Raw genomic sequence first — 14,498 nt, 5'->3', positions numbered from 1 at the left:
CGAGCAGCTAGAGGGTACAGAGTTCCCTAAAATCCCCTCAGCACTTACTCTTTGTGGACTTTGTTGCTGATGGTCATTCTGACGGCTGTGGGTGAACGTTTCTGTAGACTGGATTGGCATGGCTTTATTCATTCCTGATGTGGAGCATTTTTCCATGCCCCTTTATTTCACACAAGAAAAAGAAAGAAACAGAAGACAAAGTGTGCATAAATTATGCCTCTTGAAATTGTCGTTTTCAAAGGTGCACATCTTTTGAGATTTTTTCTCGATTCACGACCCAATGATTTGTTTTGAGGGCAGGTGTCCTTTACAGGCCTGCAATTATGTGGAACATCAAGTGACCATCAGCGCCGGGTTAAAAGCTGCTGTTTTGAGCAACGGCCACAAGGCGGCAGCAGTTCTCCTTTACCAATTCAGCTTACTGAGGCAACAGAGCCTCCATGGAAGTCGTGTTCTAGGTTGTAAATTAGAATGGAGTGTGCCAGGAGAAAGCCCCTTAGGTTTGTGTCTCACTACTTCTCGCTGGTTTTTTAATTTAATTTTTCTTTTTTATCACAGCAAGTTTGATTACAACGTTATGCTTGTTGTCGGTGTGAAAGATGTGGCTCTTTTACACAGAAACATATATCTATTCTTCTTTGGATCCTTCTCCCGTGTAGCTTATGACACAATGTTGAGTACTCTTCCCTTGGTATTCCGTAGGTTTTTGGTGATTATACCTTTCACCTGTGTTTGTATAGCTCGGTTACACCCGATTTGCTGATGTATACAACCCTCACACCTTTCCATTGGTGAACCACAAGTCTGTCTATTGAATCTGTGATTGCATTTTTCTGTGGAAATATCTTCAGTGATATCAATTTGTAGGTAACACCTACAAGTGATATCATAGGATATGTGTCCTTTGCTTTCTGACTTACTGCAAGTTCCGTGTTTAACTCTAGCCTCACCTGTGGTGCTGCTAATGCCATTGTTTCATGTTTTTCCTTGGCCAATATTGCATCTGTACATGTCCCAGTTCTTCTTTGTTCAGTCATCTGGTGATGGACTTTTTGGGTGCTTCCGTGTCTTCGCTGTTGTAATACTGCTGCAGTGCAGATTTGCCTGCCCGTGCCTTTACAATTGTGTCTTCTTAGGTTACAGGCCCAGGAGTGGGCCTGCTGGATCATCTCGTCGCTCAATGTTTACCTTGTAAAGGCACCTCCATTCTGTTCTCATTAGTGGCTCTTACCAGGTTAAGTGCCACTTTAGGTTGGGGTATGCACTTTCTCCACAAGCCCTTCAGCATTTATTGTTTGTAGTTTTGTTGCTGATGGTGCCTCTGACTGGTGTGAGCTGATACGTCTTTGTGGTTGGACTTGCATGCGTCTCACAAACCCTTGAAGTTGAGCTTTTAGGGATGTCCTGTTTTTCTTCAAACTGCGTGTACAGCTTACCTCATCAGATTCTTTTCTTGAAATATGTGTCACATTTTGAAATATTTTGGCCAATACCTCTCTCAAGACCTGTTGAGGGCAGGTTTCATTTCGAGCCCCCCACTACTTGTGCATATGAAGTGACCATTATCACAGGTTTGCAAGCTGCTGTTGCAGGTAACGGTCAGAGGGCGGCAGCATTTCTGCATCTCCACTCTGGTAACTAGTGAAACAGACCTTCCTGCCAGTGGCGTTCCTCAGTTCTAAATTACAGTGGAATGTGTCTGGGGAAATCCCCCAAAGCTGATGTCTCCTTACTTACATTTGGTTTTAAAATCGAATTTATATTTTTCAACGGAGTACTATTCCATTGTGTACATGGACCCCTTCTTCTTGGTGCATTGTTCTGTGGATGGACATTTTGGTTTCGTCCAAGCCTTGCCTACGGTACATGTTGCTGCAGTGCAGGATGGCCAGCCTGTGTCTTTTTAATTTTGTGCTACTGAGGGGATAGGCCCATTAGTGGGCCTATCCGATCACATGGTAAGTCAATTTGTACCTTTAAAGGCACCTCCATTCGGTTCACACTCCTGGCTGTTACCGGGTTACATCCCACGAGCAGCTAGAGGGTACAGAGTTCCCTAAAATCCCCTCAGCACTTACTGTTTGTGGACTTTGTTGCTGATGGTCATTCTGACGGCTGTGGGTGAACGTTTCTGTAGACTGGATTGGCATGGCTTTATTCATTCCTGATGTGGAGCATTTTTCCATGCCCTTTTATTTCACACAAGAAAAAGAAAGAAACAGAGGACAAAGTGTGCATAAATTATGCCTCTTGAAATTGTCGTTTTCAAAGGTGCACATCTTTTGAGTTTTTTTCTCGATTCACGACCCAAGGATTTGTTTTGAGGGCAGGTGCCATTTACAGGCCTGCAATTATGTGGAACATCAAGTGACCATCAGCGCCGGGTTAAAAGCTGCTGTTTTGAGAAACGGCCACAAGGCGGCAGCAGTTCTCCTTTACCAATTCAGCTTACTGAGGCAACAGAGCCTCCATGGAAGTCGTGTTCTAGGTTGTAAATTAGAATGGAGTGTGCCAGGAGAAAGCCCCTTAGGTTTGTGTCTCACTACTTCTCGCTGGTTTTTTAATTTAATTTTTCTTTTTTATCACAGCAAGTTTGATTACAATGTTATGCTTGTTGTCGGTGTGAAAGATGTGGCTCTTTTACACAGAAACATATATCTATTCTTCTTTGGATCCTTCTCCCGTGTAGCTTATGACACAATGTTGAGTACTCTTCCCTTGGTATTCCGTAGGTTTTTGGTGATTATACCTTTCACCTGTGTTTGTATAGCTCGGTTACACCCGATTTGCTGATGTATACAACCCTCACACCTTTCCATTGGTGAAACACAAGTCTGTCTATTGAATCTGTGATTGCATTTTTCTGTGGAAATATCTTCAGTGATATCAATTTGTAGGTAACACCTACAAGTGATATCATAGGATATGTGTCTTTTGCTTTCTGACTTACTGCAAGTTCCGTGTCTAACTCTAGCCTCACCTGTGGTGCTGCTAATGCCATTGTTTCATGTTTTTCCTTGGCCAATATTGCATCTGTACATGTCCCAGTTCTTCTTTGTTCAGTCATCTGGTGATGGACTTGTTGGGTGCTTCCGTGTCTTCGCTGTTGTAATACTGCTGCAGTGCAGATTTGCCTGCCCGTGCCTTTACAATTGTGTCTTCTTAGGTTACAGGCCCAGGAGTGGGCCTGCTGGATCATCTCGTCGCTCAATGTTTACCTTGAAAAGGCACCTCCATTCTGTTCTCATTAGTGGCTCTTACCAGGTTAAGTGCCACTTTAGGTTGAGGGTATGCACTTCTCCACAAGCCCTTCAGCATTTATTGTTTGTAGTTTTGTTGCTGATGGTGCCTCTGACTGGTGTGAGCTGATACGTCTTTGTGGTTGGACTTGCATGCGTCTCACAAACCCTTGAAGTTGAGCTTTTAGGGATGTCCTGTTTTTCTTCAAACTGCGTGTACAGCTTACCTCATCAGATTCTTTTCTTGAAATATGTGTCACATTTTGAAATATTTTGGCCAATACGTCTCTGAAGACCTGTTGAGGGCAGGTTTCATTTCGAGCCCCCCACTACTTGTGCATATGAAGTGACCATTATCACAGGTTTGCAAGCTGCTGTTGCAGGTAACGGTCAGAGGGCGGCAGCATTTCTGCGTCTCCACTCTGGTAACTAGTGAAACAGACCTTCCTGCCAGTGGCGTTCCTCGGTTCTAAATTACAGTGGAATGTGTCTGGGGAAATCCCCCAAAGCTGATGTCTCCTTACTTACATTTGGTTTTAAAATCGAATTTATATTTTTCAACGGAGTACTATTCCATTGTGTACATGGACCCCTTCTTCTTGGTGCATTGTTCTGTGGATGGACATTTTGGTTTCGTCCAAGCCTTGCCTACGGTACATGTTGCTGCAGTGCAGGATGGCCAGCCTGTGTCTTTTTGATTTTGTGCTACTGAGGGGATAGGCCCAATAGTGGGCCTATCCGATCACATGGTAGCTCAATTTGTACCTTTAAAGGCACCTCCATTCGGTTCACACTCCTGGCTGTTACCGGGTTACATCCCACGAGCAGCTAGAGGGTACAGAGTTCCCTAAAATCCCTTCAGCACTTACTCTTTGTGGACTTTGTTGCTGATGGTCATTCTGACGGCTGTGGGTGAACGTTTCTGTAGACTGGATTGGCATGGCTTTATTCATTCCTGATGTGGAGCATTTTTCCATGCCCCTTTATTTCACACAAGAAAAAGAAAGAAACAGAAGACAAAGTGTGCATAAATTATGCCTCTTGAAATTGTCGTTTTCAAAGGTGCACATCTTTTGAGTTTTTTTCTCGATTTACGACCCAATGATTTCTTTTGAGGGCAGGTGTCCTTTACAGGCCTGCAATTATGTGGAACATCAAGTGACCATCAGCGCCGGGTTAAAAGCTGCTGTTTTGAGCAACGGCCACAAGGCGGCAGCAGTTCTCCTTTACCAATTCAGCTTACTGAGGCAACAGAGCGTCCATGGAAGTCGTGTTCTAGGTTGTAAATTAGAATGGAGTGTGCCAGGAGAAAGCCCCTTAGGTTTGTGTCTCACTACTTCTCGCTGGTTTTTTAATTTAATTTTTCTTTTTTATCACAGCAAGTTTGATTACAATGTTATGCTTGTTGTCGGTGTGAAAGATGTGGCTCTTTTACACAGAAACATATATCTATTCTTCTTTGGATCCTTCTCCCGTGTAGCTTATGACACAATGTTGAGTACTCTTCCCTTGGTATTCCGTAGGTTTTTGGTGATTATACCTTTCACCTGTGTTTGTATAGCTCGGTTACACCCGATTTGCTGATGTATACAACCCTCACACCTTTCCATTGGTGAACCACAAGTCTGTCTATTGAATCTGTGATTGCATTTTTCTGTGGAAATATCTTCAGTGATATCAATTTGTAGGTAACACCTACAAGTGATATCATAGGATATGTGTCTTTTGCTTTCTGACTTACTGCAAGTTCCGTGTTTAACTCTAGCCTCACCTGTGGTGATGCTAATGCCATTGTTTCATGTTTTTCCTTGGCCAATATTGCATCTGTACATGTCCCGGTTCTTCTTTGTTCAGTCATCTGGTGATGGACTTTCTGGGTGCTTCCGTGTCTTCGCTGTTGTAATACTGCTGCAGTGCAGATTTGCCTGCCCGTGCCTTTACAATTGTGTCTTCTTAGGTTACAGGCCCAGGAGTGGGCCTGCTGGATCATCTCGTCGCTCAATGTTTACCTTGTAAAGGCACCTCCATTCTGTTCTCATTAGTGGCTCTTACCAGGTTAAGTGCCACTTTAGGTTGGGGTATGCACTTTCTCCACAAGCCCTTCAGTATTTATTGTTTGTAGTTTTGTTGCTGATGGTGCCTCTGACTGGTGTGAGCTGATACGTCTTTGTGGTTGGACTTGCATGCGTCTCACAAACCCTTGAAGTTGAGCTTTTAGGGATGTCCTGTTTTTCTTCAAACTGCGTGTACAGCTTACCTCATCAGATTCTTTTCTTGAAATATGTGTCACATTTTGAAATATTTTGGCCAATACGTCTCTGAAGACCTGTTGAGGGCAGGTTTCATTTCGAGCCCCCCACTACTTGTGCATATGAAGTGACCATTATCACAGGTTTGCAAGCTGCTGTTGCAGGTAACGGTCAGAGGGTGGCAGCATTTCTGCGTCTCCACTCTGGTAACTAGTGAAACAGACCTTCCTGCCAGTGGCGTTCCTCGGTTCTAAATTACAGTGGAATGTGTCTGGGGAAATCCCCCAAAGCTGATGTCTCCTTACTTACATTTGGTTTTAAAATCGAATTTATATTTTTTTAAAATCGAATTTTTTTAAAATCGAATTTATATTTTTTTATTATTTTCAACGGAGTACTATTCCATTGTGTACATGGACCCCTTCTTCTTGGTGCATTGTTCTGTGGATGGACATTTTGGTTTCGTCCAAGCCTTGCCTACGGTACATGTTGCTGCAGTGCAGGATGGCCAGCCTGTGTCTTTTTGATTTTGTGCTACTGAGGATATAGGCCCATTAGTGGGCCTATCCGATCACATGGTAGCTCAATTTGTACCTTTAAACGCACCTCCATTCGGTTCACACTCCTGGCTGTTACCGGGTTACATCCCACGAGCAGCTAGAGGGTACAGAGTTCCCTAAAATCCCTTCAGCACTTACTCTTTGTGGACTTTGTTGCTGATGGTCATTCTGACGGCTGTGGGTGAACGTTTCTGTAGACTGGATTGGCATGTCTTTATTCATTCCTGATGTGGAGCATTTTTCCATGCCCTTTTATTTCACACAAGAAAAAGAAAGACACAGAAGAAAAAGTGTGCATAAATTATGCCTCTTGAAATTGTCGTTTTCAAAGGTGCACATCTTTTGAGTTTTTTCCTCGATTCACGACCCAAGGATTTGTTTTGAGGGCAGGTGTCCTTTACAGGCCTGCAATTATGTGGAACATCAAGTGACCATCAGCGCCGGGTTAAAAGCTGCTGTTTTGAGAAACGGCCACAAGGCGGCAGCAGTTCTCCTTTACCAATTCAGCTTACTGAGGCAACAGAGCGTCCATGGAAGTCGTGTTCTAGGTTGTAAATTAGAATGGAGTGTGCCAGGAGAAAGCCCCTTAGGTTTGTGTCTCACTACTTCTCGCTGGATTTTTAATTTAATTTTTCTTTTTTATCACAGCAAGTTTGATTACAATGTTATGCTTGTTGTCGGTGTGAAAGATGTGGCTCTTTTACACAGAAACATATATCTATTCTTCTTTGGATCCTTCTCCCGTGTAGCTTATGACACAATGTTGAGTCCTCTTCCCTTGGTTATCCGTAGGTTTTTGGTGATTATACCTTTCACCTGTGTTTGTATAGCTCGGTTACACCCGATTTGCTGATGTATACAACCCTCACACCTTTCCATTGGTGAACCACAAGTCTGTCTATTGAATCTGTGATTGCGTTTTTCTGTGGAAATATCTTCAGCGATATCAATTTGTAGGTAACACCTACAAGTGATATCATAGGATATGTGTCTTTTGCTTTCTGACTTACTGCAAGTTCCGTGTTTAACTCTAGCCTCACCTGTGGTGCTGCTAATGCCATTGTTTTATGTTTTTCCTTGGCCAATATTCTATCTGTACGTGTCCCTGTTCTTCTTTGTTCAGTTTTCTGGTGATGGACTTTTTGGGTGCTTCCGTGTCTTCGCTGTTGTAATACTGCTGCAGTGCAGATTTGCCTGCCTGTGCCTTTCCAATTGTGTCTTCTTAGGTTACAGTTCCAGGAGTGGGCCTGCTGGATCATCTCGTCGCTCAATGTTTACCTTGTAAAGGCACCTCCATTCTGTTCTCATTAGTGGCTCTTACCAGGTTAAGTGCCACTTTAGGTTGAGGGTATGCACTTTCTCCACAAGCCCTTCAGCATTTATTGTTTGTAGTTTTGTTGCTGATGGTGCCTCTGACTGGTGTGAGCTGATACGTCTTTGTGGTTGGACTTGCATGCGTCTCACAAACCCTTGAAGTTGAGCTTTTAGGGATGTCCTGTTTTTCTTCAAACTGCGTGTACAGCTTACCTCATCAGATTCTTTTCTTGAAATATGTGTCACATTTTGAAATATTTTGGCCAATACCTCTCTCAAGACCTGTTGAGGGCAGGTTTCATTTCGAGCCCCCCACTACTTGTGCATATGAAGTGATCATTAGCACAGGTTTGCAAGCTGCTGTTGCAGGTAATGGTCAGAGGGCGGCAGCATTTCTGCGTTTCCCTCTGGTAACTAGTGAAACAGACCTTCCTGCCAGTGGCGTTCCTCGGTTCTAAATTACAGTGGAATGTGTCTGGGGAAATCCCCCAAAGCTGATGTCTCCTTACTTACATTTGGTTTTAAAATCGAATTTATATTTTTCAACGGAGTACTATTCCATTGTGTACATGGACCCGTTCTTCTTGGTGCATTGTTCTGTGGATGGACATTTTGGTTTCGTCCAAGCCTTGCCTACGGTACATGTTGCTGCAGTGCAGGATGGCCAGCCTGTGTCTTTTTGATTTTGTGCTACTGAGGGGATAGGCCCATTAGTGGGCCTATCCGATCACATGGTAGCTCAATTTGTACCTTTAAAGGCACCTCCATTCGGTTCACACTCCTGGCTGTTACCGGGTTACATCCCACGAGCAGCTAGAGGGTACAGAGTTCCCTAAAATCCCCTCAGCACTTACTCTTTGTGGACTTTGTTGCTGATGGTCATTCTGACGGCTGTGGGTGAACGTTTCTGTAGACTGGGTTGGCATGGCTTTATTCATTCCTGATGTGGAGCATTTTTCCATGCCCTTTTATTTCACACAAGAAAAAGAAAGAAACAGAAGACAAAGTGTGCATAAATTATGCCTCTTGAAATTGTCGTTTTCAAAGGTGCACATCTTTTGAGATTTTTTCTCGATTTACGACCCAAGGATTTGTTTTGAGGGCAGGTGTCCTTTACAGGCCTGCAATTATTTGGAACATCAAGTGACCATCAGCTCCGGGTTAAAAGCTGCTGTTTTGAGAAAAGGCCACAAGGCGGCAGCAGTTCTCCTTTACCAATTCAGCTTACTGAGGCAACAGAGCCTCCATGGAAGTCTTGTTCTAGGTTGTAAATTAGAATGGAGTGTGCCAGGAGAAAGCCCCTTAGGTTTGTGTCTCACTACTTCTCGCTGGTTTTTTAATTTAATTTTTCTTTTTTATCACAGCAAGTTTGATTACAATGTTTTGCTTGTTGTGGGTGTGAAAGGTGTGGCTCTTTTACACAGAAACATATATCTATTCTTCTTTGGATCCTTCTCCCGTGTAGCTTATGACACAATGTTGAGTACTCTTCCCTTGGTATTCCGTAGGGTTTTGGTGATTATACCTTTCACCTGTGTTTGTATAGCTCGGTTACACCCGATTTGCTGATGTATACAACCCTCACACCTTTCCATTGGTGAACCACAAGTCTGTCTATTGAATCTGTGATTGCATTTTTCTGTGGAAATATCTTCAGCGATATCCATTTGTAGGTAACACCTACAAGTGATATCATAGGATATGTGTCTTTTGCTTTCTGACTTACTGCAAGTTCCGTGTTTAACTCTAGCCTCACCTGTGGTGCTGCTAATGCCATTGTTTCATGTTTTTCCTGGGCCAATATTCCATCTGTACGTGTCCCAGTTCTTCTTTGTTCAGTCATCTGGTGATGGACTTTTTGGGTTCTTCCGTGTCTTCGCTGTTGTAATACTGCTGCAGTGCAGATTTGCCTGCCCGTGCCTTTCCAATTGTGTCTTCTTAGGTTACAGGTCCAGGAGTGGGCCTGCTGGATCATCTCGTCGCTCAATGTTTACCTTGTAAAGGCACCTCCATTCTGTTCTCATTAGTGGCTCTTACCAGGTTAAGTGCCACTTTAGGTTGAGGGTATGCACTTTCTACACAAGCCCTTCAGCATTTATTGTTTGTAGTTTTGTTGCTGATGGTGCCTCTGACTGGTGTGAGCTGATACGTCTTTGTGGTTGGACTTGCATGCGTCTCACAAACCCTTGAAGTTGAGCTTTTAGGGATGTCCTGTTTTTCTTCAAACTGCGTGTACAGCTTACCTCATCAGATTCTTTTCTTGAAATATGTGTCACATTTTGAAATATTTTGGCCAATACCTCTCTCAAGACCTGTTGAGGGCAGGTTTCATTTCGAGCCCCCCACTACTTGTGCATATGAAGTGATCATTAGCACAGGTTTGCAAGCTGCTGTTGCAGGTAATGGTCAGAGGGCGGCAGCATTTCTGCGTTTCCCTCTGGTAACTAGTGAAACAGACCTTCCTGCCAGTGGCGTTCCTCGGTTCTAAATTACAGTGGAATGTGTCTGGGGAAATCCCCCAAAGCTGATGTCTCCTTACTTACATTTGGTTTTAAAATCGAATTTATATTTTTCAACGGAGTACTATTCCATTGTGTACATGGACCCCTTCTTCTTGGTGCATTGTTCTGTGGATGGACATTTTGGTTTCGTCCAAGCCTTGCCTACGGTACATGTTGCTGCAGTGCAGGATGGCCAGCCTGTGTCTTTTTGATTTTGTGCTACTGAGGGGATAGGCCCATTAGTGGGCCTATCCGATCACATGGTAGCTCAATTTGTACCTTTAAAGGCACCTCCATTCGGTTCACACTCCTGGCTGTTACCGGGTTACATCCCACGAGCAGCTAGAGGGTACAGAGTTCCCTAAAATCCCCTCAGCACTTACTCTTTGTGGACTTTGTTGCTGATGGTCATTCTGACGGCTGTGGGTGAACGTTTCTGTAGACTGGGTTGGCATGGCTTTATTCATTCCTGATGTGGAGCATTTTTCCATGCCCTTTTATTTCACACAAGAAAAAGAAAGAAACAGAAGACAAAGTGTGCATAAATTATGCCTCTTGAAATTGTCGTTTTCAAAGGTGCACATCTTTTGAGATTTTTTCTCGATTTACGACCCAAGGATTTGTTTTGAGGGCAGGTGTCCTTTACAGGCCTGCAATTATTTGGAACATCAAGTGACCATCAGCGCCGGGTTAAAAGCTGCTGTTTTGAGAAAAGGCCACAAGGCGGCAGCAGTTCTCCTTTACCAATTCAGCTTACTGAGGCAACAGAGCCTCCATGGAAGTCTTGTTCTAGGTTGTAAATTAGAATGGAGTGTGCCAGGAGAAAGCCCCTTAGGTTTGTGTCTCACTACTTCTCGCTGGTTTTTTAATTTAATTTTTCTTTTTTATCACAGCAAGTTTGATTACAATGTTTTGCTTGTTGTGGGTGTGAAAGGTGTGGCTCTTTTACACAGAAACATATATCTATTCTTCTTTGGATCCTTCTCCCGTGTAGCTTATGACACAATGTTGAGTACTCTTCCCTTGGTATTCCGTAGGGTTTTGGTGATTATACCTTTCACCTGTGTTTGTATAGCTCGGTTACACCCGATTTGCTGATGTATACAACCCTCACACCTTTCCATTGGTGAACCACAAGTCTGTCTATTGAATCTGTGATTGCGTTTTTCTGTGGAAATATCTTCAGCGATATCCATTTGTAGGTAACACCTACAAGTGATATCATAGGATATGTGTCTTTTGCTTTCTGACTTACTGCAAGTTCCGTGTTTAACTCTAGCCTCACCTGTGGTGCTGCTAATGCCATTGTTTCATGTTTTTCCTGGGCCAATATTCCATCTGTACGTGTCCCAGTTCTTCTTTGTTCAGTCATCTGGTGATGGACTTTTTGGGTTCTTCCGTGTCTTCGCTGTTGTAATACTGCTACAGTGCAGATTTGCCTGCCCGTGCCTTTCCAATTGTGTCTTCTTAGGTTACTGGGCCAGGAGTGGGCCTGCTGGATCATCTCGTCGCTCAATGTTTACCTTGTAAAGGCACCTCCATTCTGTTCTCATTAGTGGCTCTTACCAGGTTAAGTGCCACTTTAGGTTGAGGGTATGCACTTTCTACACAAGCCCTTCAGCATTTATTGTTTGTAGTTTTGTTGCTGATGGTGCCTCTGACTGGTGTGAGCTGATACGTCTTTGTGGTTGGACTTGCATGCGTCTCACAAACCCTTGAAGTTGAGCTTTTAGGGATGTCCTGTTTTTCTTCAAACTGCGTGTACAGCTTACCTCATCAGATTCTTTTCTTGAAATATGTGTCACATTTTGAAATATTTTGGCCAATACCTCTCTCAAGACCTGTTGAGGGCAGGTTTCATTTCGAGCCCCCCACTACTTGTGCATATGAAGTGACCATTAGCACAGGTTTGCAAGCTGCTGTTGCAGGTAACGGTCAGAGGGCGGCAGCATTTCTGTGTCTCCACTCTGGTAACTAGTGAAACAGACCTTCCTGCCAGTGGCGTTCCTCGGTTCTAAATTACAGTGGAATGTGTCTGGGGAAATCCCCCAAAGCTGATGTCTCCTTACTTACATTTGGTTTTAAAATCGAATTTATATTTTTCAACGGAGTACTATTCCATTGTATACATGGACCCCTTCTTCTTGGTGCATTGTTCTGTGGATGGACATTTTGGTTTCGTCCAAGCCTTGCCTACGGTACATGTTGCTGCAGTGCAGGATGGCCAGCCTGTGTCTTTTTGATTTTGTGCTACTGAGGGGATAGGCCCATTAGTGGGCCTATCCGATCACATGGTAGCTCAATTTGTACCTTTAAAGGCACCTCCATTCGGTTCACACTACTGGCTGTTACCGGGTTACATCCCACGAGCAGCTAGAGGGTACAGAGTTCCCTAAAATCCCTTCAGCACTTACTGTTTGTGGACTTTGTTGCTGATGGTCATTCTGACGGCTGTGGGTGAACGTTTCTGTAGACTGGATTGGCATGGCTTTATTCGTTCCTGATGTGGAGCATTTTTCCATGCCCTTTTATTTCACACAAGAAAAAGAAAGAAACAGAAGACAAGGTGTGCATAAATTATGCCTCTTGAAATTGTCGTTTTCAAAGGTGCAACACTTTTCAGATTTTTCCTCGATTCACGACCCAAGGATTTGTTTTGAGGGCAGGTGCCCTTTACAGGCCTGCAATTATGTGGAACATCAAGTGACCATCAGCGCCGAGTTAAAAGCTGCTGTTTTGAGAAACGGCCACAAGGCGGCAACAGTTCTCCTTTACCAATTCAGCTTACTGAGGCAACGGAGCCTCCATGGAAGTCTTGTTCTAGGTTGTAAATTAGAATGGAGTGTGCCAGGAGAAAGCCCCTTAGGTTTGTGTCTCACTACTTCTCGCTGGTTTTTTAATTTAACTTTTCATTTTTATCACAGCAAGTTTGATTCCAATGTTTTGCTTGTTGTGGGTGTGAAAGGTGTGGCTCTTTTACACAGAAACATATATCTATTCTTCTTTGGATCCTTCTCCCGTGTAGCTTATGACACAATGTTGAGTACTCTTCCCTTGGTATTCCGTAGGTTTTTGGTGATTATACCTTTCACCTGTGTTTGTATAGCTCGGTTACACCCGATTTGCTGATGTATACAACCCTCACACCTTTCCATTGGTGAAACACAAGTCTGTCTATTGAATCTGTGATTGCATTTTTCTGTGGAAATATCTTCAGTGATATCAATTTGTAGGTAACACCTACAAGTGATATCATAGGATATGTGTCTTTTGCTTTCTGACTTACTGCAAGTTCCGTGTTTAACTCTAGCCTCACCTGTGGTGATGCTAATGCCATTGTTTCATGTTTTTCCTTGGCCAATATTGCATCTGTACATGTCCCAGTTCTTCTTTGTTCAGTCATCTGGTGATGGACTTTCTGGGTGCTTCCGTGTCTTCGCTGTTGTAATACTGCTGCAGTGCAGATTTGCCTGCCCGTGCCTTTACAATTGTGTCTTCTTAGGTTACAGGCCCAGGAGTGGACCTGCTGGATCATCTCGTCGCTCAATGTTTACCTTGTAAAGGCACCTCCATTCTGTTCTCATTAGTGGCTCTTACCAGGTTAAGTGCCACTTTAGGTTGGGGTATGCACTTTCTCCACAAGCCCTTCAGTATTTATTGTTTGTAGTTTTGTTGCTGATGGTGCCTCTGACTGGTGTGAGCTGATACGTCTTTGTGGTTGGACTTGCATGCGTCTCACAAACCCTTGAAGTTGAGCTTTTAGGGATGTCCTGTTTTTCTTCAAACTGCGTGTACAGCTTACCTCATCAGATTCTTTTCTTGAAATATGTGTCACATTTTGAAATATTTTGGCCAATACGTCTCTGAAGACCTGTTGAGGGCAGGTTTCATTTCGAGCCCCCACTACTTGTGCATATGAAGTGACCATTATCACAGGTTTGCAAGCTGCTGTTGCAGGTAACGGTCAGAGGGTGGCAGCATTTCTGCGTCTCCAATCTGGTAACTAGTGAAACAGACCTTCCTGCCAGTGGCGTTCCTCGGTTCTAAATTACAGTGGAATGTGTCTGGGGAAATCCCCCAAAGCTGATGTCTCCTTACTTACATTTGGTTTTAAAATCGAATTTATATTTTTCAACGGAGTACTATTCCATTGTGTACATGGACCCCTTCTTCTTGGTGCATTGTTCTGTGGATGGACATTTTGGTTTCGTCCAAGCCTTGCCTACGGTACATGTTGCTGCAGTGCAGGATGGCCAGCCTGTGTCTTTTTGATTTTGTGCTACTGAGGGGATAGGCCCAATAGTGGGCCTATCCGATCACAGGGTAGCTCAATTTGTACCTTTAAACGCACCTCCATTCGGTTCACACTCCTGGCTGTTACCGGGTTACATCCCACGAGCAGCTAGAGGGTACAGAGTTCCCTAAAATCCCTTCAGCACTTCCTCTTTGTGGACTTTGTTGCTGATGGTCATTCTGACGGCTGTGGGTGAACGTTTCTGTAGACTGGATTGGCATGGCTTTATTCATTCCTGATGTGGAGCATTTTTCCATGCCCCTTTATTTCACACAAGAAAAAGAAAGAAACAGAAGACAAAGTGTGCATAAATTATGCCTCTTGAAATTGTCGTTTTCAAA

The sequence above is a fragment of the Kogia breviceps genome, chromosome 9, assembly GCF_026419965.1.
Source record: "Kogia breviceps isolate mKogBre1 chromosome 9, mKogBre1 haplotype 1, whole genome shotgun sequence".
Classification (NCBI taxonomy): domain Eukaryota; kingdom Metazoa; phylum Chordata; class Mammalia; order Artiodactyla; family Physeteridae; genus Kogia; species Kogia breviceps.
This window is presented reverse-complemented; position numbering follows the sequence as displayed.